The sequence below is a fragment of the Geotrypetes seraphini genome, chromosome 2 (genome assembly GCF_902459505.1).
Source record: "Geotrypetes seraphini chromosome 2, aGeoSer1.1, whole genome shotgun sequence".
NCBI lineage: Eukaryota > Metazoa > Chordata > Amphibia > Gymnophiona > Dermophiidae > Geotrypetes > Geotrypetes seraphini.
This window is the reverse complement of record NC_047085.1, coordinates 297,716,149-297,740,533: the sequence shown is the minus strand read 5'-3', so window position 1 is coordinate 297,740,533 and position 24,385 is coordinate 297,716,149. Positions and strand designations below refer to the sequence as shown.

The window sequence follows — 24,385 nt, the reverse complement described above, 5'->3', positions numbered from 1 at the left end:
CGATACAGAGGCATTATAACATTCTTAGTCTTTTTAACCATCCCTTTTTAATAATTCCTAGCATCTTGTTTGCTTGTTTGGCTGCTGACGCCATAGCCAAAGTTCTTTTTTTTTTGTTGTTGTTGTTGCATACTGTGGGATAGACAATGTACTACATTTGCATTCATTTCAATGCAGTGCACTGTCAGGGTTTTTTGTGCAAGTTAAACTATCTAAACTAGATTTCTGCATCAGCCTCCAAGCCAGCTCAGTTTGCAAGATATACACAATGAATATGCAAGAGAGCACTGCCTCTGTTGTATGCCAATCAAGTGGAGAAAGCTTCAAACAAGGCTAGACAGATGCTGGGTTGCATCCGGAGAAGTTTCGTCAGCCCGAAGTGATGATGCCGCTTTACAGATCAATGGTGAGACCACATCTGGAATACTGTGTTCAATTTTGGAGGCCACATTATCGAAAGGATGTGTTGAGAATGGAGTCAGTTCAGAGATTGGCCACTAGGATGGTCTCGGGACTCAAGGATCTCCCATATGAAGAACGGCTAGGTAGGTTGCAGCTATACTCTCTCGAGGAACACAGAGAGAGGGGAGAAATGATAGAAACGTTTAAATATGTTACTGGCCGTATGGAGATGGAAGAAGACATCTTTTTCCTTACAGGACCTACGGCGACAAGAAGGCATCCGCTAAAAATCAGGGGTGGGAGATTTCATGGGGACATTAGGAAGTATTTCTTCACCGAAAGGATGGTTGATCATTGGAATAATCTTCCACTCCAGGTAGTAGAGGCCAGCAACGTGCTTGATTTTAAGAATAAATGGGATAAACATGTGGATTCACTTCGAGGAAGTGCTTAGGGGGGTGGATTATTTGAGTGGGCAGACTTGTTGGGCCGTCGGCCCTTTTCTGCCATCATACTCTATGTGTCTATGTTTCTATCTGTCTCATGCATAATCATTGTGGATGTGTCCTGAGGACTAAGTTGAGTGCCCCTGTGAGAGCAGTACTATAAGGTTCATTTCTGTGCAGCTTTCATTCCCTAAATCTAAGGCGTGCAGTCGTAATGGGATGAGATCACTACCTGAGTAGTTTTATTTTGAAAATTGTCCTTCTTGTGGTCTCAAGTAGAAAATGTGAAAAAAATGTTGATGGTTGGCCTAGCTGCTTGAGTAATGTCAGAGTTCTAGCTGAGAAGCTAGCTAGTATGTAGTAGAGAGTTGCGCGGGGACAGAAATCCCACCCGTCCCCGCCAAAGTCCCACCCGTCCCCGCGAGGAATCCCACCCGTCCCCACCCGTCCCCATGAGGAATCCCTCCGTCCCCACCCGTCCCCGTGAGGAATCCCCTCCGTCCCCACCCGTCCCCGCGAGGAATCCCCTCCGTCCCCGCCCATCCCTATAAACTTCAGAAATAGTTATTTCATTTAATTATGCTACTGAATTAAAGGCTCTGGTAGAAACCCATTTACAAATAAGCAAAAAGACTTTATTAATTTGAAAATATTAATTGGGAAGAATACATACTTTGTAAACGGGTTTCTACCAGAGCCTCTAATGTTTATAAATTTTTATCAACACAACTAATATACTACTTTATCCTGAAGCAAAAAAAAAAAAAAAAGAAATAGAATTCTTTTCCTACCTTTGTTGCCTGGTTTCTGCTTTCCTCATGTTCTCATTCAATTCCTTCCATCCACTGTCTCTCTTCCTTCTGCATCTTCCATTTGCTCTGTTACTGTGCCTTTCCCTTTCTTCCCCCTTCCAAATTGGTCTGGCACCCATCTTCTTCTCTCCGCTCCCCCCATAGTCTGGCATCTGTCTTCTTCCCTGCCAGCGTCTTCTCCCTACTCTCTCTTCCTCATTTCCTTTCTATGTCCTTCTCCCCCCCATCTTCCCCATGTCCTTTCAGCGTCCTTCTCCCTCTCTGTCTTCCCCATGGCCTTTCAGCGTCCTTCTCCACCCCTTTGTCTTCCCCATGTGCTTTCAGCATCCTTCTCCCCCTCTGTCTTCCACAAGTGCTTTCAGAGTCCTTCTCCCCCCCGCCCTTCCCATGGCCTTTCAGCGTCCTTCTCCACCCCTTTGTATTCCCCCATGTGCTTTCAGCGTCCTTCTCCCTCCTCTGTCTTCAAGTGCTTTCAGAGTCCTTCCCCCCCCCCTCCTGTCTTCACCATGGCCTTTCAGCGTCCTTCTCCCCCCCTCCTCCTCTACCGCCCCGGGTGCAGCACAGCCGGCCAGGTCCCCTTACTTTTGTGGCACTTCCCCGACCGACCGACAACAGCCCCGGTCCGACAAACCTCCCTGCCCTTAACCGCGAATCTAAATTACCTTCTTACAGCTGCTGTAAGAAGGTAATTTAGATTCGCGGCTACAGGGCAGGGAGGATTGTCGGACCCGGGCTGTTATCGGTCGGTCGGGGAAGTGCCACAAAAGTAAGGGGACCTGGCCGGCTGTGCTGCAACCGGGGCGGGGCGGGGTGGGGCGGACCGCCCCCTCCCTTGGTAGCCACTCGAACTGCGAGGCTACTCTCCTTCTCCTTACCTGCCCTGCCTGCAGCACAGAGCCGAATGGAAGTCTTCCCGACGTCAGCGCTGACGTCGGAGGGAGGGAGGGCTTTGTTTAAGCTTTGTTTAAGCCCTCCCTCCCCTCCGACGTCAGCGCTGACTTCGGGAAGACTTCCGTTCGGCTCTGTGCTGCAAGCAGAGAAGGTAGGGAGAAGAAGAGCCGCGCGACTGAGTACATCCAGCCCCGCAGGAGCCCCGCGACCCTCGGAGGCGTCCCCATGGGATCCCCGCGACCCTAGGGGGCGTCCCCACGGGATCCCCGCGACCCTAGGGGCGTCCCCACGGGATCCCCGTGACCTGAAGGGGGAACCCGCGGGATTCCCGTCGTCCCCGTTCCCGTGCAGCTCTCTAGTATGTAGTCTCCCCTCTCTCAGCTGGTAAGGCACCAAATTTGTTTATCATTCCCTCTGTAGTCCTCTATCCTCTCTACCCTTTCATACCTTTGTATTTCCCTACATGAACAGTTTATATTGATTCACCATTTTGTCCACTGTGTCTGTTATTAAATTGTAAGCTCTTTCAAGCAGGGACCGTCTCTTGCGTCTGGTAGTGCTATAGAAATAATAAATAGTAGTAGTACGCAGAACACTTTAACTCTTACCTGGGATTCTTCTTGCTAGGTCTCCCGATGACACCAAATTGTTTATAATCACTGAGGCAAATTCCAGACACTGAGTTCCAGTTCTTTTCTTGTCCAGCTTATAAGCAAAACATTAAATGTGGTTAAACTTGAATAAGTAAGACAAAAGAAAATGAAAATGAGATGACATTTGTTTTACTATATTGACTTAGTACATACTTTTACTAGCTTTTGAAGACCAGAACCTTCTTTCGCAGGTCCATCCTGTTAGACTCACATCCCTAAGATTCACCCAAAAATATTAAATTATTTTATACCAGAGTAAGGGACAAAATAATAATTATATATATATATATTATCAGATGTCTCTGTGTGTGTATGTACTGTATGTATGTTCCAGCATAACTCTGAAATGCATGAAGAGATTTCAGCCAAATTTGGTATATATTATCATTTACTGTCTGGGAAAAAATACTGTGGGGATGGGAAGGGAGTCACACACACATCCAATTTTATATATATAGTTGGAGCTGCTTTGACCAATTGTGTGAAGCGTGGGGAATGATGTCACACAGTCATTTAACAGGCAAAACGAGCACTCTGTCAAAATTGGGGATGTGCATCCAACATGGGCCAAAATTTTCAGATTGCAGTATACACAGCACAACTCTGAGGGGAAAAAGGTAAAACACACGCCAAACTATTCGAGGGTTTGGGAACTCTGTACTGCAATAACCATTTCTGTTGGCAGAATTTTGCCCTTTTCCATGCTTTTTTAAATAATTTTTCCAGGGTACCCTCGCTGTGCAAATTTGTTCCCTAGTCTAACCTCTTGATGATGGAACTCTGTGTCAGAGGAACATAACCTCCTTAGTCTTAGAGCTTGGCCTACTGGTATACTATCTTTTAGTGGCTTAGGGTAATGACTGTGATATTCCAACAGGGTATTCCTATCAGATGCCTTTTCAAACAGTATTATGTTCTCTCATATAAAATAATGACTATTGATATATACACAAAATTTATGTTTTGAATTGTGTTATCTATATATTATATTATGTATTGATTATGGTTTAATAATGTTTGTATTGAAACCATCCCAGGAAATGCAAACTCTGTGTTGTAACACCGTTACAGAAGCTTATATAAACTGCTCTGAATTGATTCCCCCAGTCATTAGCAGTGGTATAGAAGCTTTCAATAAACAATATATGGTTTAAATATTTTATGTATGTGTTATCTTAACTATCTAGGAGCTGGCCAATAGGCAGGCTATAAATTATTAACTGAAATGACAAATGAAAGTTTTATCTTCCTTCAGATTCATTATATACAAATTTAACTTTGTAATTTAGACACAGCAAAGATTAATCAGAAGGGCACATTGCTTTTTTACATCTACAGTATATTTGAACGGGTATGATAGACATCTGTGGGTGAGTGTGAGGATGGATGATTATTCCTCTATTATCGATACGAGTAAGAGTGGCCTCAGTGGAGAAATAAAGGTCTCTTTTTATATCCTCATTTATGAAACGGTTGATTTCTCTGAAGCATTTTGCTGAAGGCAACCTTAATTTCTGACATTAGGAGCTTCGTGCTGGAGGAGGAAAATAGTTTAATTTCTTCATTAAAAAAAACAACCAACATATCATGCAAAAGTAAGACAATAGAAATAAGGAGGTACAGTTTCCATTCATAAGTGCCAGCTCTGTGCTGAGTACCCCTAGACTGAGCAAGCTTCTTCAGTTTTGATGAGGGTGGGGTACTTTGTGTTATGTTTAGCATCTCAGTCATTTTGAAAAGTTGACCCCTAATCCTCCACTAATGTGCTCCTGACTGATTCCACAGAAAGCAGGTACAAATAGGACTAGAAGTGAAGTAGACCTCAAGTGATTTTCAGAAAACTGTGTTCATAAAAGGAGCTAGCTAAATTAAATATAGAGCAATGGGGCTTGACAGGATATATTAGGAAATTTCCAGCCCCTCCACTATCTGACCTTTTGCATGCTTCTTTAGAGTTGGAAGAGGTCATGAAAAACCAGAGATGGGCAGATGTAATTCTTCTTTACAAAAGTGGAAGTAAGGCGCTGGAGGCTCATTAGTTTGAACTAGTAATGAGTAAATTGATGAAACTGTGGCTAACAGAGGATGCTGCAGTTTCTGGAATCCGAGGAAGCATTGTTTGTACTAGGCTTAGGTCTTTTGAGGTGGATCTGATCAATTTCTGTGACTTTCAAGCCCATAATAAAAAAAACATAGACGTCCAAAAGGCATCCTAAATTGGCACTTCGACATCCTAATTGCCAGGATGTCCAAGTGCCAATAATTGAAACTGCCTTTCTGGACATCTAGCGAGGTGTCCCAGCCTCTGTGTGTCCAGAGCATGAGATGGGCGTGGTGGAGGCTTGCTATAGGCGGGCTTTGGGCATGCCTAGGGGCAAGTTAGACATGGACATCTTGCAGTGATAAACGTTTTGCAAGACATCCTAGATGGAACTTAGACATTTAGAACTAGACATGTTTTAGAAGTGTCTAAGTGCCACAATGTTGCCCGAACTGACCACTTGACCACTGCATTCATCAAGGTAAGACATCCCCACACTCCCCCAGTGCTCTCAGACCCCTTTCCACCACACAAAAATGAAAACAAAAATGTAAACACCTGTCTCTAAAACAGCAGCAGCATCTGGTATGGGGAAGTGTCTTAAGTAGCCTGGTGGGTTGTCTAGTAACCCATAGAGAGGAAGACCTAGACCCATAAGCCATTCTAACCACTGCATTTATGGTAGAATATGTGATCCCATCCAAATCCTACTATACTGTCATATAGGTGTCACCTACAGCCATACGTGCTATTGGGATGGTACACAGGAGGTTTGGGGGAGCTCACCATAAATTATAAGGGGGTTTGGTGAGCTATGCATCTGGCACCCTTTATGTGACGTTCACAGCAGCTAAGGTGTCCCATTGCTCTGTTGGGATGTCTATGTGGCCAGTCCATTACTATGTTGGCCCAGCCCATATCCAAATAGTCTGTATTTGGACGTTTTCAACATGGATGTTTTTCTGATTAAAAATGGGGTATAAAGTTAGACGTCCCGGTGGACAAGACGTCTAAGTGGACAATTTAAAAAAAAAAAAAAAAAAATTATATTTGGACATCCAGCAGTTTGCCATTTGAAAATAGTCATATTTGTTCTTCCAACTTTGGATGTTCAACTGGAAAGGTCCAAGTTGGACTTAGACCTTTTTTTTTTTTTCAAAAATGCCCCTCCCCATAATTAAGTTGCATCATGAAGGGCACTGGATATAGCATACTTGGATTTCAGTAAGGCTTTTGACATGGATTCACATAGACAACTGATGAGGGGCCGCTGAAAAGTTCTCAGCCCAACCAGAGAATGATGTGGAGCCATGAATTTTACAAGTTATTCCACACTTTTCTTGACACTTTTTGTTTCATTTCATAAAAGTGTGGAATAACTTGTAAGTTTCATGGCTTCACATCATTCTGTTCTTGGTTTGGCTGAAAACTTTTCAGCAGCCCCTCGCATACATTAAATTGCTTGGTAAAGGCCAGAACTGGGGAACCTGTAGCCTTCAGGCTGCAAGCAGCCTTTTCTGGCTTTTAGTATACCTTGATATAATATAGAAATAAGTTTTGGGGCATTTTCTTTCTTTAATGACATGTTCATAGCACAAGTATCAAGCACTGGAGCCTTTGCACAGGCAGACTTTTAGGATATTTTCTTTGTTTAAAATAAGTTGGGGGTACTTTATCTAAAGTATGTTACGCCCTAATGCATGCTTACTACAAGAGGAAATGCTTACTACAAAATGCATGAAAGTATTTTGCAGTAATTTCTCATTTCTTAGCATCTAGCTATACTGTTCTGCACTAGTGGATGTTACCCCTTCCTGCCAGCAGATGGAGATAAAGAAAACTGAATTCTACCAGCGACCTTAGCGGTATAAGCTGGTCTTGCTCCTTGGAAAAATCCAGTACTTTTCTTTATCTCTAGCATGTGGTAGGTTGTGCTAACTGTTCTCCTGGTCCCTGTCTTAAAGCAAGATTGAACTTAATTGTTGCTCTCAGGTTCTCCGGTCCTGGGAAAGGACCTGGCTGAGTGTGGAGCTTCTTAGTGCCACTGGATGAGGGCCTTGTCTGAGGGGTGCAGGTTCCCATCCTCCCACTCCTGTTTGGGTGTAGACCTCCCTGGGATCCCCTGCAGCTCTCAGGCTTTAAAATGCTGATTCTATTTGGCCTGGTTAGCTTTATTCCAGTATTTAGGGGGAAAAAAGTTTCTGTTAGCTTAAACAAAAAAAGAAAGTTCCAGCACACCAGAGAGAGAGCAGGAGAACAGTTCCTACTGCAATGAGCCATTTCTGACATCAAAAATGGCCACAGGGGTTTCAGAAGAGCAGCAGCAAGAGACAGCTCAGTCCCCATCAGTGCTTGGAAAGGTGGGGAGTCTTCATTTCCTATCCTCCTTGGGTTTACCTGCAGGGGGACTTCTAGTGCTTTTTGGTTTCAGAGCTTAACCTCGATGGTTAAACAAATCCTGCAGGTAGATGCTAGCTCACCTCTTAGTGCTGGAGGTCCCGAGGAGACTGGCAGAAACCTATTTTTGGATTCAGAGTGCTGCAGAAGGGATCTGGGTGTTTCAGAAGGCCTGGTATCCTTGGACACACCAGTAGAGGACTTGAAGTCCCCCTTAGATAGTGATTCAGAGGAGCCTTCCTCTTGGGAGATGGAAAAGGAGTGGTCCCATATGATCTGGCTATTTGTTGTCAGGAATTATCTTATTGACAAGGTTTTGGTGACCCTGGTGATGCTCCACTGCTGGAAGGTCTGTGAGGCCCCAGAAGCATTTTCCACTCCATAAGGCCCTCATCTATATGATTCTAGCAGAGATAGGCCTTTCAGGGGATCCAGGTCACTTGATCACCTCTATTCTTTCACTCCTGAGGAGGTTGTGAAGTATTGGGCATTCCCTTAAGTGGTCATTCTGGTTACTGTGGTCACTAAGACTTACTGTTGTGCCAATTCAGGAGGGATTGGCCCTTCGAGAGCTCCATGAGAAGAAAGTAAGGCAGCGACTTCAGTGAGGGCCTTCATTTGTGGCAGTTATGTACCTAGGGCTATGCTGCGTTGGTTGCAACAGTTGCATGAGTACCCCTGAGGTCACTCACCTGACATCTGGAACAGCCTGCTTGGCGGATTCCCTCTACGACCTAGTCTGTCTTATATCCCGCTTCATGGTTGCTTTGGTTAAAATCAACAATTGGCTGATAATAATCAATTATTGACGTTAATTGGCACCAGTTTGGATTTTTGCGTGGATCTGGCTGCTCAAGATTCTTTAACAATTCATGCCAAAATCCTCTCACATGCAGCCCAAAAAAGGGAGGAGCACTGTTTATAGAATATAGGCCCTTATTTGATACCTAGGAAACAGCAGAAATACGTAATGCATCTCAGTGTTCAAAAAAAGCAGCAGGACAGCTGATCCGCAAGATCCAATGTGGTAAAGAAAAGAAGAAGCAGATCAGATGGAGAAATCCTTTCAACAGATATTTATTAAGAAACTACACTTAAAACGGACAATAATCCGACAAAGCCATGTTTCGCCTCTTCCAGGAGCTGCATCAGGGGCTATAAGAATCACTTGCAATATGAATGCGATGTCACTTAAGTGATATCTGTTTAACACTTGGGTTGATCATTGCTGTGGAGTGGCGGGCATTTTTTAAATATTTTTTCACTACTGATGACGTCTTTTATGAGTTTTAGCTTTTGATTACGTCAAAATGCTGTAAAGGCTCATTTTAAACCATACGTCAGCCAAGCAGCCATGTTGTAGTAGCGTGTCAGTTGGCAGTTTTGTAGGTTCTCCTGATGCAGCAGTAGTGAAACAGGGCCCCTGTCAGGAACCCCGTATTTTGGACACTTCTCAATATTGGCATTCTATTCGGACTAATGAGTAGCGGGTTGAGATTGTCGTTTGATTTCCTAAAGCCCTGCTGATCAGGCATTTCAGCATTTGAAGACTTCATTTATTGAGATAAGTACTTTTGGGGTTTTTATGGTTTTTGGGGTTTATTCTCTGGACTGTGTGCATTGGGAGTTTTTTTACACCCGTGATGTGTTTGCCCCTTCTGATTGTATATCAGCAATTGGTAGCTAGTGGTGGTTGGCTAATATAGCCTTTCACTTGTTCTGAGCAACGCTGAGGTTTTTCTCCCTTAATTTTTTTGTTTGCTACACTTTCTACTTCTAAATGAATGGTTTCTTGTGTATGAAGTTATATGCCATTCAACTATTTTTGAATCTATCTGTTTTAACAGCCACAGCATGCAGTTCCATGCCCTGATGCATCTCAGTGTCTACAAAGCTAGTTTCTAAATTTTTGAAAGTTTGTGAAACAAGGATTGTACAACTGTTGGGACCAAAAAGCTCTGGGAGAAAGATTTAGAGCAGGGGTCTCAAAGTCCCTCCTTGAGGCTGCAATCCAGTCGGGTTTTCAAGATTTCCCCAATGAATATGCACATTCATTGGGGAAATCCTGAAAACCCGACTGGATTATGGCCCTCAAGGAGGGACTTTGAGATCTCTGATTTAGAGGTAACCTTGGGACTAATGTAGTGGGCGTTCTGTGAAGAATAAATGCTCCAGGACTCACTTTCTGTTTTGATTGCTCAGTCATTACGCTTTGTGGCACCTAAAGCCATCTGGTCTGAAATGAAAGCAACGAAATTGCAGGTTGTGCTGATGATAAATGCTGTTCTCAATGTTTCTCACATGCCTTATTATTGTACCAATTTGACCCCTGTTGGACTGACGTGGGAGTGATTTTAGAGTAAATATACGAAAGGAGGTATCTTATAAAATTATATAAATTGGAAATTGGAGGTTAAATCAGTATTGTGTAAAAATAACAACACCTTACTCATTAAATATTTTGTTATCAATCACTCTAAAAAAAAAAAAAAAAGCGGGCCAATATTCAGCCATCAGGTGGTGAGCGTTTTGCTCACTGCCGATGGCATTATTCCCAGATATTCAAAACTGGGACCGGTGTGGGTTCCGGCTTTGAATATCTGGTTCTTTTTACGCCAGCTAACACACAGCCACTTAAATCGATATTCAGCACTTAAGCGGCAATAGGTTACCACATATAAATGGGATAGACTTTTCTGTGGTCACATGTATGTGGTAAACCTGGCCACTTAAGGCCTGATTCTATAAAGGATGCTTAAGCACACTTCCTTTGTAGGCACCATTCTGCATGGTTGTCAACAGCTAGGTGTCCTCTATAGAATCCCACCTAGCGGTGCCTGGGCATGCTTAAGCATCGCTAGGCATCCTAGAGGTAGGTGCGAGTACATTAGGCCAGGTTTTACTTGGCCTAATTTACCGGTGCCTAACTTGGACACTAGCAACGCCTAAGTCAACCACGCATATTCTCCACCCGTAACCACACCTACTTTTCAGGTAGGCATTGTTAGGTGCCATTCTGAGTTCCATGCGGAACTCTTAGTTATTTTTTAATTTATTGACTAACTTCAATGACAAGGTCAATTGCCATGGTTTTAACATTATTGTACACCGCCTAGAAGGTTTGATTAGGCGGTATAAGAAATTTTAAATAAACCTGAAACTTTGAGTTAATTAAAACTATTTAGGTTGCGCACAGATTTTACTGTGGTGTCACTAGGCGTTCATGATTAAGGCCCCTAGCAGCACTTAATGTAAGCGTCCTATATAGAATCTGACTTTGAATTAGGTGCTGTGATATTCAGTGGCACTTAGCTGATTAAGTACCACTGAATATTAGTGGCTAGTCAGCTGCTGGCCAAATCGCTTTGAATATCGACCTTTACATTTTTCAGTAATAAGCCTGGTTTTATACAGAGATTATAGGCTAGACAAGGGACATCCAAGAGGCAAGCTGAAATCAGATTCTTTTGTTAAGATCATGTGAGGATGTTGAAATATATGTGTATATGACATGAAAGTACAGTAGGAACAGCCATTTTACTTGTTTGTTTTTTATGGGGGGGGGGTTGTATTAATTTATCGTGATTTTATCTGACGCTGATTGTGTCATGCTCCTGGGGCAGGGGTGTCAAAGTCCCTCCTCGAGGGCCGCAATCCAGTCAGGTTTTCAGGATTTCCTCAATGAATATGCATGAGATCTATTAGCATACAATGAAAGCAGTGCATGCAGATAAATCTCATGCATATTCATTGGGGAAATCCTGAAAACCCGACTGGATTGCGGCCCTCGAGGAGGGACTTTGACACCCCTGTCCTAGGGTATTTGTATCCTCAGTGCTTATGTCTTTAGTTAATTTTTGTCAACCACATCGAACTTCGCGGTGTATCTCAGTATACGAATAAAATTAAATGTTATATTCTACACCACCACTTTCAAAGAAGGAGCAGCCGTACTTGAGGCTTTGTGGGGGGTGAATTTGTAAAGTGTTTACCACTGTTGTACCCCACCCCCCATTATGAGATAAATTTAAGAAAGGGCATGTAAAGTTAGGTGCTCCAATAGAACATGCTAAGCGTGAATTCTGTAGTGACATTTACACATGTAATTGTTATAGAATGCTAGCATAAGTTTCTGTTTATGCGTGTAGCTCTAGGCACGATCGCTTATCAGCTCTGTAGCTGGCACCCGTCAGTTCCACACGTAAATGGTGGTATTCTACTACATAGACAAATAACATTAGGCTTAAGAATAGAGAATGACACGATGACAAAATTCATCACTGTTCCCGTCCCCGCGGATAACCGCGGGAAACCATCTTCATGTCATTCTTTAAGGAGAGAGGGAAGAATCAAAGTATGAATGGCCACAACCACTGACCCGCAAGCTTTGCTTTGAAGAATGCTGGTATAGAAGGACTGAGGTTGAGATAGACAATACAGAATGACAGTCTCTGGTATCTAAAGCAGATATTGTGATGTCACAATGGCTTCATTATCCTTGGCTCATATAAGAATCAGAGTATGAATGGCCACAACCACTGACCCGCAAGCTTAGCTTTGAAGAATGCTGGTGTAGAAGGACCGAGGTTGAAATAGACACTACAAAATGACATGGGATTATTTCCCGCGGTTATCCGCGGGGACGGGAACGGTGATGAATTTTGTCACCGTGTCATTCTCTACTTAAGAACAATGAACATTTCACATTACTTAACCGCCTATCACATGGCCCTCCTTTATTCTCTCACAGTTAACCCTCTCTATCTGCCTATCACTAATGGATCATTATCTGCTGTTCTGTCTACCCACCGTCTTCTCTATATATTCTTGTAATAGCTGACCACGTCATAATAGGATGATCTTCACGTAGCATGTTGTTTGCTTTATAACTCTTAATAACTCTTAATCATATTGTGACTCCTGAATTGTAAATCACCTTGAATCTTGTTAGCCACAGAGCGACATAGAAATTACAGATTAGATTAGATTAATTCTCCGGTTCTGCTTTGGACCGTGACAGATGGTGGACCTCAGCCTGTCTGACACATTAATGGATGAATCAGTTAGGAAAGATGATATTTAAAAAATGTAATTTGCAATAAAGTTAGATTAGCAAAATAAAGCTAACAAGTCTGAACTGGAGAAAAAACATAAAAATTATCTGTTTAAAGCTGCACGAACATTTTCAACGATCACACTTGAAAGCATAGCTTGTCTGATAAATCGGCATTATTAACATCCACTATCTGTTTTCAGTTAGGTGGTGGCTAACTTGGTCAGTGCAGTGAACTAATGAAAGCCCTGAGACTATGAAAAAGCAGGAAGACTGGAGACAGAGGCCTGCAAATTCACAGGACAATGTGATGACAGGCACTTTGATTCCTGAGGGAAAGGTCATGTAGGGTCACACTGAAATATTTGTAAATAGCTCACAGAGTGGGTGCTTTTCGGAAAATACAGGGTTGAGTTGCAAAGTTTGAATATGTTGTAAGCGTAGGCTGGGCAGTCGTGCTTACTTAAACAAACAAACCTAATCAAGCCATAATTCTGACCTAAACAACTTGAGGACTCGGTTGAATTTATTTGTGTAAGCCCACGCTGCAGGCGTGCTTAGCATGCGTTGCAAAGGTTCACTGGAGATTGCTCTGTTAGTTATGCCTGCATGCTGTCTCTGGCATTGTCTGGGCACCAAAAATGGCATCTTTGCTTACCCTATTCGCCTCAGGTGTTGTGAGGTAGATGGTTTGATTTGTTAGGGATGGGAATAAAAGCAGAACAATTTCCAGAGGTCACAATTTTGTAATGGTGAAGATCGTACTCTTATAGACTCCAGGCTCGCAGTGCCTAGGACTGACTGATCATAGCAGGGTGTGAAGTAGAGACACCACGATATTCAGCCATACAGGGACTGCCTGAATTTTGCCAGTGGGTTGGGCAGGAGCAACATACTAAACTAAACTAAATCTTAAGTTTGTATACCGCATCATCTCCATAAAGATAGAGCTCGACATGGTTTACAGGTAATTCAATAAATGAGGGAGAGTGTGGCGCAGTGGTTAAAGCTACAGCCTCAGCACTCTGAGGTTGTGGGTTCAATCCCACGCTGCTCCTTGTGACACTAGGCAAGTCACTTAATCCCCCCATTGCCCCAGGTACATTAGATAAGATTGTGAGCCCACTGGGACAGACAGGAAAAATGCTTGAGTACCTGAATAAATGCATGTAAACCATTCTGAGCTCCCCTGGGAGAACAGTATAGAAAATTAATTCATTAAATAAATAAATAAGGACATATTATGAAATTAGAGGTTAAGAAGAGGATAGCTAGCTTTACGTTTTGGAGAAAAGCCAGGTTTTCAGATGCTTTCGGAATAATTGGAACGAGCCTAAGTTCCACAGCGGGGCAGGGAGGTTATTCCAAAGCTCAGTTAGAGGAGGAAGGGATAAGAAAAAGACAATACAAGAAAATACAGAAAGATAGGGAGACAGAGTGAAGCTAAAAGGGCCTGCAAAGCTTCCACGTTTCATACGCTGCAGGATCCATCGTCTTTTGTGTTTAAATTCACTTAGCAGTTGATTACTGGTGACCACCACTCACATCTGTGTAATCCTGAACATGCTCAGGACGTTTAGTTATAATTTTTCCCACAACATGGATGTTTTCCAAAACTATTTACACAGGCAAATAGCTTGCCTTGCGTTGATCCATGAGCAAAATAAGTGCAGTTAGGTCAGGGAAAACATCTGCTTGTGTATTTTCATACCTACAAAGCGATGCTTGCCTTTTCAGGATCAAAGAGGGCCCTTTTACTAAAGTTTGTAAAGCTGTTAATGCATGAATTTGAATACACTTAACAGCTGTCCGTGCCCTTTCATGCCGGTTCCCATGCATACATTCACGCATTAATCACATGGTTTCATAAGGGGCAGGGAACGAGCAGGTACTTCCATGTACAGCTGGTTCGTAATACTTCTCATGTACCAACTGGAACTTGTGCTGATAGCATGGAACCAATTACTGCCTCCTAAACAGGAGGTATGAAGTACCTTCATTCTAATTGACAAAGTGTACACATGCTAATACATTTTTCAGTGCAGTAATTGCTGAGGATATACCGGGAACACCTCCAACAACTAGGGCACCGCTTTTGCGTTTAGTGCACTTTAATATTTGCTGTAAAGGTGCACTAAGTGTTAAAAAGTACCGTAGTACACTTTAATATCCACACACAAACAAGTACACATCTCCCTGGAGACTTTTCCCCAGGGCACTTTTTAAAGAGAAAATGTATGTGTATTTCCTGTTGTGAACTGGTGCAGAATTCATGGCTAACAGTATCTGCAGGTGTTGCAGTTACCCATATAGGAACATAAGAATAGCCATACTGGGTCAGACCAATGCCATCTGTCCCAGTATCCTGTTTCCACAGTGGTCAATCCAGGACGCAAGCGCCTGGCAGAAACTCAAACAGTAGCAACTTTCCATGCTACCGATCCCAGGGCAAGCAGTGGCTTCCCCCTTGTCTATCTCAATAGCAGACTATGGACTTTATTTCCAGGAACTTGTCAAAACGTTTTTTTTTTTTAAGACCCAGCTATGCTAGCTTGTGTTACCACATCCTCTGGTATCGCGTTCCAGAGCTTAACTATTCTTTGAGTGAAAAAATATTTCCTCCTGTTTGTATTAAAAGTGTTTCTGTGTAATTTCATTGTGTCCGCTAATCTTTGTACTTTTTGGAAGAGTGAAAAATCGATTCACTTTTACCCATTCAGCACTACTCAGAATGGAGAAGCATTATAGTAGTCACAATAGGGTTACCAGATTTTCTGTTTGGAAAATCAGGACCCTAGATCCACCCCCAGGCCCTCCCAGTTCTGCCCATCCCCCCCCTGTTACACCCCAGTCCCGCCTCCAATCCCGCTCCAGCCCTGCTTCCTGTTGCCTGCTCTCGTCGGTTTCTAACACGGTTTGAAACACTAAATGCTTTGACATTTGTAGAATTCCTATGAGCATTGGAGCATAAGAATATAAGAATAGTCTTACTGGGTCAGACCAATGGTCCATCAAGCCCAGTGGCTTGATGGACCATTGGTCCATCAATTGGTCCATCAAGCACGGTGGCCAATCCAGGTCACTAGTACCTGGCCAAAACCCAAGATGTAGCAATATTCCATGCTACCAACAAGGGGCAAGCAGTGGCTTCCCCATGTCTTTCTCAATAACAGACTTTTCCTCCAGGAACTTGTCCAAACATTTCTTAAAACCAACTATGCTATCCGCTCTTACCACATCCTCTAGCAACGCGTTCCAGAGCTTAACTATTCTCTGAGAGAAAAAAAATAATTCCTCCTATTGGTTTTAAAAGTATTTCCCTGTAACTTCATCGAGTATCCCCTAGTCCTTGTAATTTTTGACGGAGTGAAAAATCGATCCATTTGTGCCTGTTCTTCAGTCATATCACCCCTCAGCCATCTCTTTTCCAAGCTGAAGAGCCCTAACCGTTCTAGTCTTTCCTCATATGAGCAACATCGGAGCATTTAGCGCACCGGGCTGCAGTAGAAATCGCTATCGCAGCTTAGTAAAAGAGGACCAAAGGTAGGACATACTTTTATGTGGTCCCATTTATTCACTCAACACTTATGTGGCCAAGTGCTGACTCTGCCCCAGAACACTCCAAAACAGCCAGCTCTCTGTTTGGCACTGATTGCAAATTTCAGCAGCACGTAGCAAGTTTTAAGTGCTGCTGAAAATTAGCAGCAAGTGATTTAACCCATCAGTGGCTGGCTTAGTCACTTTGAATTTCGGGCTCCTAAATAAGGTCATTGAGTGCCAGTCTGAAAAATATTATTTCAAGTTATTTTTTGTTTATAGGAGAAAACGTTTCCTATCTCATCAGAACTTAAAGTCCTAACAACACAAAGACCATGCAGTTCTTCTGAGCATATGGCACTTGCTGACTTAGGTGCCTTGCCAACTATGCTATAAAGGTAGGCCCATCTGTTACTTGGTGTTCAGAACAGTCTGGTCTTATTGGACGTTGTATTGTAGGACAACCTACAATTGGATGTTAGGTGTTGTACCATGATTTATTTCTGCTGACACCATAACCTGGCGAGTGAGAAATATATTGTGGTTTCTCTCTAATGATGTCACATGGGCAAATGCTGGAAAATTTTGTACAAAAGTACAGACTCTTGCAGGAGGAGTGAGATTTATTTTAGAAATCTAGCAATTATCCACAAAATGAAATGTACATATGTGAGTAATGTATTGTGAAAATGGGAGAGCTGCTATATGTCCACAGAAATCCATGCCTTTTAAAAGATTTAGGAAGTTTGAAAGGTAATAAATATATAGAAATAAAACAAACAAACAGAAAAACAAGGGAAATAAGGTAATATATTTTTTATTGGATTAGCTCAATGCATTATAGCATGAACTTTCAAATCAGAAATAAGCAAATGTTGACATATATCAGTATCACTAATAATAAAACCCTAAGCGCGCATTTGCACTCCTACCTGAGCGATCCCTGCCTCCGTGACCCGTAGCTCCGTGGCCTCTGGCAGAGAAATGTTAAAGCGTGCGGCACGTGCGTATGTTCAGAGCGTGCGCGCATGACGGTTTAATGTATCCAGCAGCAGTTACTGTGTGCCGGTTGCCCTTTCCACTGTATACAACACAACGCATGATAAAAGAAAGGTAGGTGGGAGAAGGGGCAGGGGGCAGGGACATTGACAGACAGACAGAAATAGAAACACACACACTGAAAGACAGGTAGGTGAGAGTGAAAGACACACACAGAATAATAATAATAATAATAATAACTTTATTCTTCTATACCGCTACAATCTTGCGACTTCTAGGTGGTTTACAATCAAGAGAGCTGGACATTCAGCGAAATACAATAAGCCAGATATTCAGAGGAAATATAGAGAGCCGAGACATTAAGAGGCAATAGTATAGAAATACAATTTGCTGAGCAAAAATATAAGATGTACATTTTAGTAGATAATGTCCGACAGAACCTGTTGGGAATAAATAGCAACGTAAAATTACGATAAGATGAAGATAACAGAATATATATATAACAGTGCTGTAAGTTCTGGTGGAATAGGGAGGGGGGAGGGAGAGGGGAGGGAGAGGGGAGGACAGGGGGCCAGGGAGAGAGATAGAAAGAAAAACAAAACAAAACAGACAGCGGACAAGAAAAGAGAGAGACACAGGAAAAAAAATACAGATAGACAGACAGCGGCCAAGGAGAGAGAGAGAAAGAAAGACAGACAGGGGGCCAGAGAAACAGATGAGATTCAATGTGGACAAATGCAAAGTGATGCACGTTGGGAAGAATAACCCAAGTCATAGTTATCGGAGGGTAGGGACCACCTTGGGGGTCAGTGCTCAAGAAAAAGATCTGGGTGTCATCGTAGACAATACGCTGAAGCCTTCCGCCCAATGTGCAGCGGTGGCCAAGAAGGCAAACAGGATGTTAGGAATTATTAGAAAAGGAATGGTTAACAAGACTAAGAATGTTATAATGCTGCTGTATCGCTCAATGGTGAGACCTCAACTTGAGTATTGCGTTCAGTTCTGGTCTCCTTATCTCAAAAAAGATATAGCAGCACTAGAAAAAGTTCGAAGAAGAGCGACCAAGATGATAAAGGGGTTGGAACTCCTCTCATATTTGGAAAGACTAAAGAGGTTAGGGCTCTTCAGGGGAGATATGATTGAAGTCTACAAAATCCTAAGTGGTGTAGAACGGGTACAGTTGAATTGTTTTTTTTTACTGCATTAAGATTTACAAAGACATGGGGACACTCGATGAAGTTACTGAGTAATACTTTTAAAACCAATAGGAGGAAATATTTTTTCAGTGAGAGAATAATTAAACCCTGGAACTTGTTGTCAGAGGATGTGGTAAGAGCGGTTAATATAGCTGTGTTTTGTTTTTTTTAATATATTCATTTATGTAGCTACGTGAAATGTTGATCTCTGCTGCTATGCCTCTGACCTCTAAAGTTCATGTTAAATGGGCTATTTTCAATAATTACTTGAATTCTCTTTAATACCTTTTTTTTCTTTCTTTTTCCTTTAATACCTCTTTTTTAACGTCTACTACAATATATTAGATGATATTTTTTTATCTTTCTATTATATGTACCTAATCAATCTTTGTTGTAATTGATTACTAGTTTATACCTGATTGTTTTTACATGATTCAGATGTTGATATGGATTGATTATTATTTTTCTTTTACTGTATTTTGATAAAATCTTTAATAAAATTTCATGGGGAAAAAAAAAGGTTTGGACAAATTCCTGGAGGAAAAGTCCATAGTCTGTTGTTGAGACAGACATGGGATGGTAGCATGGAATGCTGCTACTATTTTGGTTTTTGCCAGTTACTTGTGACTTGGATTGGCCTCCGCGAAAACGGGATACTGGGCTAGATGGACCATTGGTCTGACCCAGTAAGGCTGTTCTTATGTACTCTCTGCCCCCCGCACCTTCAGCACCAACCCCCTGCGCCCTCTTCTCTGCCCCCCGCACCTTCCACGCCAAACCCCCTGCTCCCTCCTCTCTTCCCCCGCACCTTCCACACCAACCCCCTGCACGCTCCTCTCTGCCCCCCGCACCTTCTGCACCAACCACCCCTCACCCTCCTCTCTTGCCCCCCCCACACACTTTCCACACCAACCACCCCGCACTCTCCTCTCTGCCCCCCTCCTGCTCCTTCCTTACCTCTAGCCTGCTGCTCGCACTGGCTTTCCCTCTGACATCACTTCTTGGCCCTGAGACCCAGAAGCGATTTCGGAGGGAGCATGAGCAGCAGGCTAGAGGTAGTTGCTCATGCTGGCAAAGATTTTAAATAGGCACTGAAGGGGCTGTTAAGGGAGGGCACAAGTATGGAGTGTGGGGGGGTGTAGAGAGGTGCCAGCACCCCGACCGAGATAGTGTCTGGGGCGGTCTGCCCTCCCCCTTATTACGCCACTGGTCGTAGCTGTGTCTCCCTTTATTTATGGTCATTTATGGCTTAGATGAATGTTATCATTATGTTTCCTCTTTCTGGTTAGTCTCACTTGCTTCTTTATTGAGTTCAGACAATACAAGGGCTCATCTGCAAAAGAGAGGCTTTTCCATTTTTAATTTCACATTCACCTCTATGGTACTGAATAGGAACAGTTAGCACATTTTCTCATGCTTTGCTGAGTGTGTCTTCCCCGATGTCAGCGCTGACGTTGGAGGGAGGGCTTTGCATCAGTTACATGCCAGCATGTAGGGCAACGAGCCCTGCACGCTCCACGTGACTGAAGCAAAGCCTGCCATCCGACATCAGCGCTGACCATGGGGGAAGACTTCCGGTCGGCTACGTGCTGTAGGGCAGGCAGGAAATAGAAGACATCAGGGCAGGTAGGAAAAGAAGACGAGCCTCGCGGCTCGAGCTACATCAGAGAAAGTTGCTGAAAGGAAATTTGCTGGAAGAAGAGGGCTGGACACGAATGTGGGAGGCAAATGCGGGACACAAAAGGGGGGAGGGAGTGCATTTTTGGACACAAGGCATGAACTTGGGAGAGAGGAAGGGAGGGAAAGAGATGATGAGGTGGGGGAGGGAGTGCATTTTTCGACACAGAAGGCATGAACTTAGGAGAGAGGGAAAGAGATGGTTGTGTATACGGAGAATGGAAGAAAGGAGAATTTGTGGTCATAGGGAGGGAGTGAGGTACAGATGAGAGGGAAGAGAAAGATGAGAGGGAGAAATATTGTGGTGGAAAGGGAACAGTGGGACAGATTGAAAGGGATAAAAGAGGGAGGAATGTTGGACATAGTGGTGAAGGGAATGGAGAGAGAGATATGGCATGGTGCTGGAGAGGGGTGATAGAAGGAGAAATGTTGGGCATGGGGCTGGTGGGCAGGGGAGAAAGATGAGAAAGGAATAAATGCTGGACCATGGTAAGAGGAACCAATGGACAGCAACAGAAGAATTTACAGAACATGGGAAAGCGGAAAAAAGAAACTTTATGGAAAAATAAATCTCCAGACTACAAAGGTAAAAAACGGAATTTATTGACTAAAATATGTTAGCTTTGGGAAATGTATATAGCAGATGTCTTTGTATTGTGTTCAAAAGAAAAGGAAATGCATTTCTGGTTTTATTTCTACAGTGTTGAAGTACCGTATTTGCCGGCGTATAAGACGACTGGGCGTATAAGACGACCCCCCAACTTTTACAGTTAAAATATAGAGTTTGTTATATACTCGCCGTATAAGACTACCCCTTCTTCCGCACACCTCTCCTTCTAACTCCCTTCAAGTCCAGTAACAGATCTCCCTTTTCCAGCACCTTCCCTGCCTCCTACAGTGGCTTCCTCCCCTTCCAGCAGCTCTCCGTACTTGCCTGCAGGAAGTTGCCGGTAAATCACTGCCCTGGCAAATTGGAGAGCTGGTGGGAGGGGAGACAGCCACTGTGAAGGCTCCCCAGGATCTTGTTCGCACACGCTGACCATCTCCCTCCACCTGCACCTGAATCTGCAGCTCTCTCCGGTCTAATCGCAACTTCCCCGCGGCCCTCTTCAGCAACTTGTTTCAACTTCCTGTTTCCGAACAGGCGAGACTCAGAGAGGGAAGGCCCCGACGTTGGCAGCCTATCTTGATCGCCTGAGGCTGGGAGGAACATTAATCAACAGGAACCGCAGTCGGCAGGAAATTTAACTGCCGACTTGATCTCGCCGGTCCTTTGCGGACCGGCAGAAATTTTCTGCGGACCGGCGGTTGAAGAACTGTGTGTTAGGGCATGTAAAGTAAGGGCATGTAAACAGTACCCGGCGTATAAGACGACCCCCGACTTTGGGGAGGATTTTAAGGTACTGAAAAGTCGTCTTATACGCCGGCAAATATGGTACTTGTTGACCCTTGCTGTGACTGGTGGGGATCCCCAAGCACCGCCAGCAGAGGACCTCCTCTAGAGATGGCCAGAACTCCCCTCCACCAAGCACAGCAGTCACTGGCTGCATCCATGAGCCACTGAGGTGCCAGCATCTGTGACTCAGGGACGCTACTGCTGCCTACCAAGCTTGGTAAAAGGGATCCCCGGCCAACTGCAAAGGAAGTCCTCAGCTGACAGCTTGTGGGTTCTCATCAGCTGAGTATTTATATTTTATATTTACATTAGAGGCTCTGGTAGAAACCCATTTACAAAATATGTATTCTTCCCAATTAATATTTCCAAATTAATAAAGTGTCTTTGGTTATTTGTAAATGGATCTCTACCAGAGCCTTTAATTCAGTAGCATAATTAAATGAAATAACTATTTCTGAAGTTTATAGGGACGGGTGGGGATGGAGGGATTCCTCGCGGGGGCGGGTGGGATTTCTGTCCTCGCGCAACTCTCTATTCCATTCACAAGATCAATTTTTCTCTTTGTTGCTTGAGTCCAGATGTATTGAAGAAACTTCAGTCATTAATCATGTAATTTGTAGCTCCAAATCAATGTGCCAGCCTTGTGATAAGTTACAGTGCTTTGCCTTAAAACATCCAGTTGAAAGGTGCAACATCCATCCACGGTGATCCCCAGTAATTTTAAGAAAGAAACTAAAGGGTAGGCCACAGCATTGATCGTAAGACTAAGGGCTCCTTTTGCTAAGCTGCGCTAGCGGTTTTAGCGCGCACTGCTCAATGCTGGCGTTAGTTCTTGGCGCATAGTGTGGGGTTAGCGTGCGCTAAAAACGCTAGCGCACCTTAGTAAAAGGAGCCCCAACTGCAGAAGGTAGTTTATCTCTCTCCGTCAGTAAAATTTGTGTTTTATCTGTATTACGTTTTAATTTGTGGGTCTTCATCCAATTTTCCATTGTTTCAAGAACCTCTTTTAATGTCTTAGGGTCCTTTTATTAAGGCGTGCTAACAGATTTAGCGCGTGCTAAAGATTAGCACACACTGAATGCTAGAGCGCTCCCATAGAATATAATGGATGCCTTAGCATTTAGCGTGCATCCGCGTGCTAAATCAGTGTGCCTTAGTTACAGTATCTAAGGGTTGCTCAACCAACAGCAGGAGAATAATGTCATCAGCGTAACTATAAAAAGTTATACAGTGGTGCCTCACACAACGAACTTAATTCGTTCCAGGAGCAAGTTTGTTATGCGAAAAGTTCGTTATGTGAAACGCGTTAAGCGCAGTGACTAATGACTGCCTGCAGTGCCTGCGCGGAAGGATTCAATACATCGGCAGCGATCATGGAAGCTCGGGCGACTTCGTTGTGTGAAACGAAGTTCGTTGTACGAATCAAGACATGAAGTTCGTTGTGTGCAGCGTTCGCTGTGTGAGGCGTTCGTTATGCGAGGCACCACTGTACTTGACGCATCCAATGTACTGCCAAGAGAGGCAAGATACAAACTGAATAACATTGGGGATAGGAAAGAGCCCTGGGACACTCCGTAAGGATTAGACCAGTTCTCTGCTATTCCTCCTTGAGTTTTTATATATCCTATTTTGCAAAAAATTCCCAAAACCAGTTATAAACTCTACCTGTTACTCCTATTACCTCCAATATCTGCAGTAATATGGAATGATCTACCAAATCAAAGACTGAAGATAGATCAAACTATAGGGTCACAACACCTGGATCTTTCTTCACAGGTCTCACTGTTGGTTGTAAAGCCTGAGCCACTTCCTTGGCTCCAGGCTCTCCCAGGCCCTCCCACCAATGGACCCTCCTGGGCCCTCTCAGCTCCTTCCTGCGGACCCTCCTACCAATGGACCTCACTACAGAGCTAGATCTCTCTGCCAGTATATAGGTCCCTGTGGACCCTCCCTGCTAACCCAGTGCCCCCTTGGCAGGAATGGTCTGCCTGGCCACTCTACTCCACTGTACTGAACCCCTGTCAGCCATAGCCTTCAGGGCTTACTGGGAATTAGGCCTGAGGCCAGCATTACTCCTCCCAAGGGTCACCCAGCTCCCAAAAGAGCTCTTTACCTTCTGAGCTTTTTCCTTCACTCATCCATTGTCGAGCCGGATCTATTAAGTGTCTCTGTACTATTGTAAATGGTGTACAAAAATTAAGTTTTACCTCCCCGGGGCTGCTCCGGTGCTTCAGGGCAGCCCCCAATGTTTTTGCAGGGTGTTATTTTATTTTTCAGGGCTCCCTGAGGGCTCTGTCACATTGTCAGAGCTGCTCCGATATTACTGAGCAGCCCCTGATGTTTTATCTCATTTGGCCCGAGTGACCAAGTCACATTGGGACCCATTTCAGGGTCCGTTTTTGTGCAGTGGCCTGCCGTGTCGTGCAGAGAGCGTTTTCTCAGGTTCACGGAGGCAGGCGTGACCCCGCGCACTGTGCCTTCCTTTCTGCCAAAAGTGGTCTCGGCTTTTTTTTGTAAATCAGGAAGTCCATCTTCCGGCGTTTCATGTCTCAGGCATTAGGAAAGAGGACAAAGTATTGGCATTGCTAGACATGAGGAGAGTTCTTCTCCATTATCTCGAGGTGACAAATGAGTTTCATCTTTCAGACTACCTTTTCATATTGACCAACATTAGCAAGCAGGGAAAGCAAGCCTCGAAGGCGATCATTTTTAGGTGGATTTGCATAGCTATTTCCTCGGCGTTCATCAACTGGTAAACAGCTGCCAATCTCTTTGAAAGCACATTCTGCCAGAGGCATGGACTGGTCATGGACAGAGTCCTGGGCAATTTTACCCAAGAAGAACTGTAGGGCAGCTACATGGTCCACTCTCGACACTTTTACCAA

General features: G+C 43.7%; 1 protein-coding gene across 1 annotated transcript in view; it reads left to right on the top strand.

The window, feature by feature from the left end:
- ANKH (ANKH inorganic pyrophosphate transport regulator) overlaps positions 1-24,385 on the top strand; it is a 232,658-nt gene that overhangs the window by 74,998 nt on the left and 133,275 nt on the right. The window lies entirely within an intron of this gene.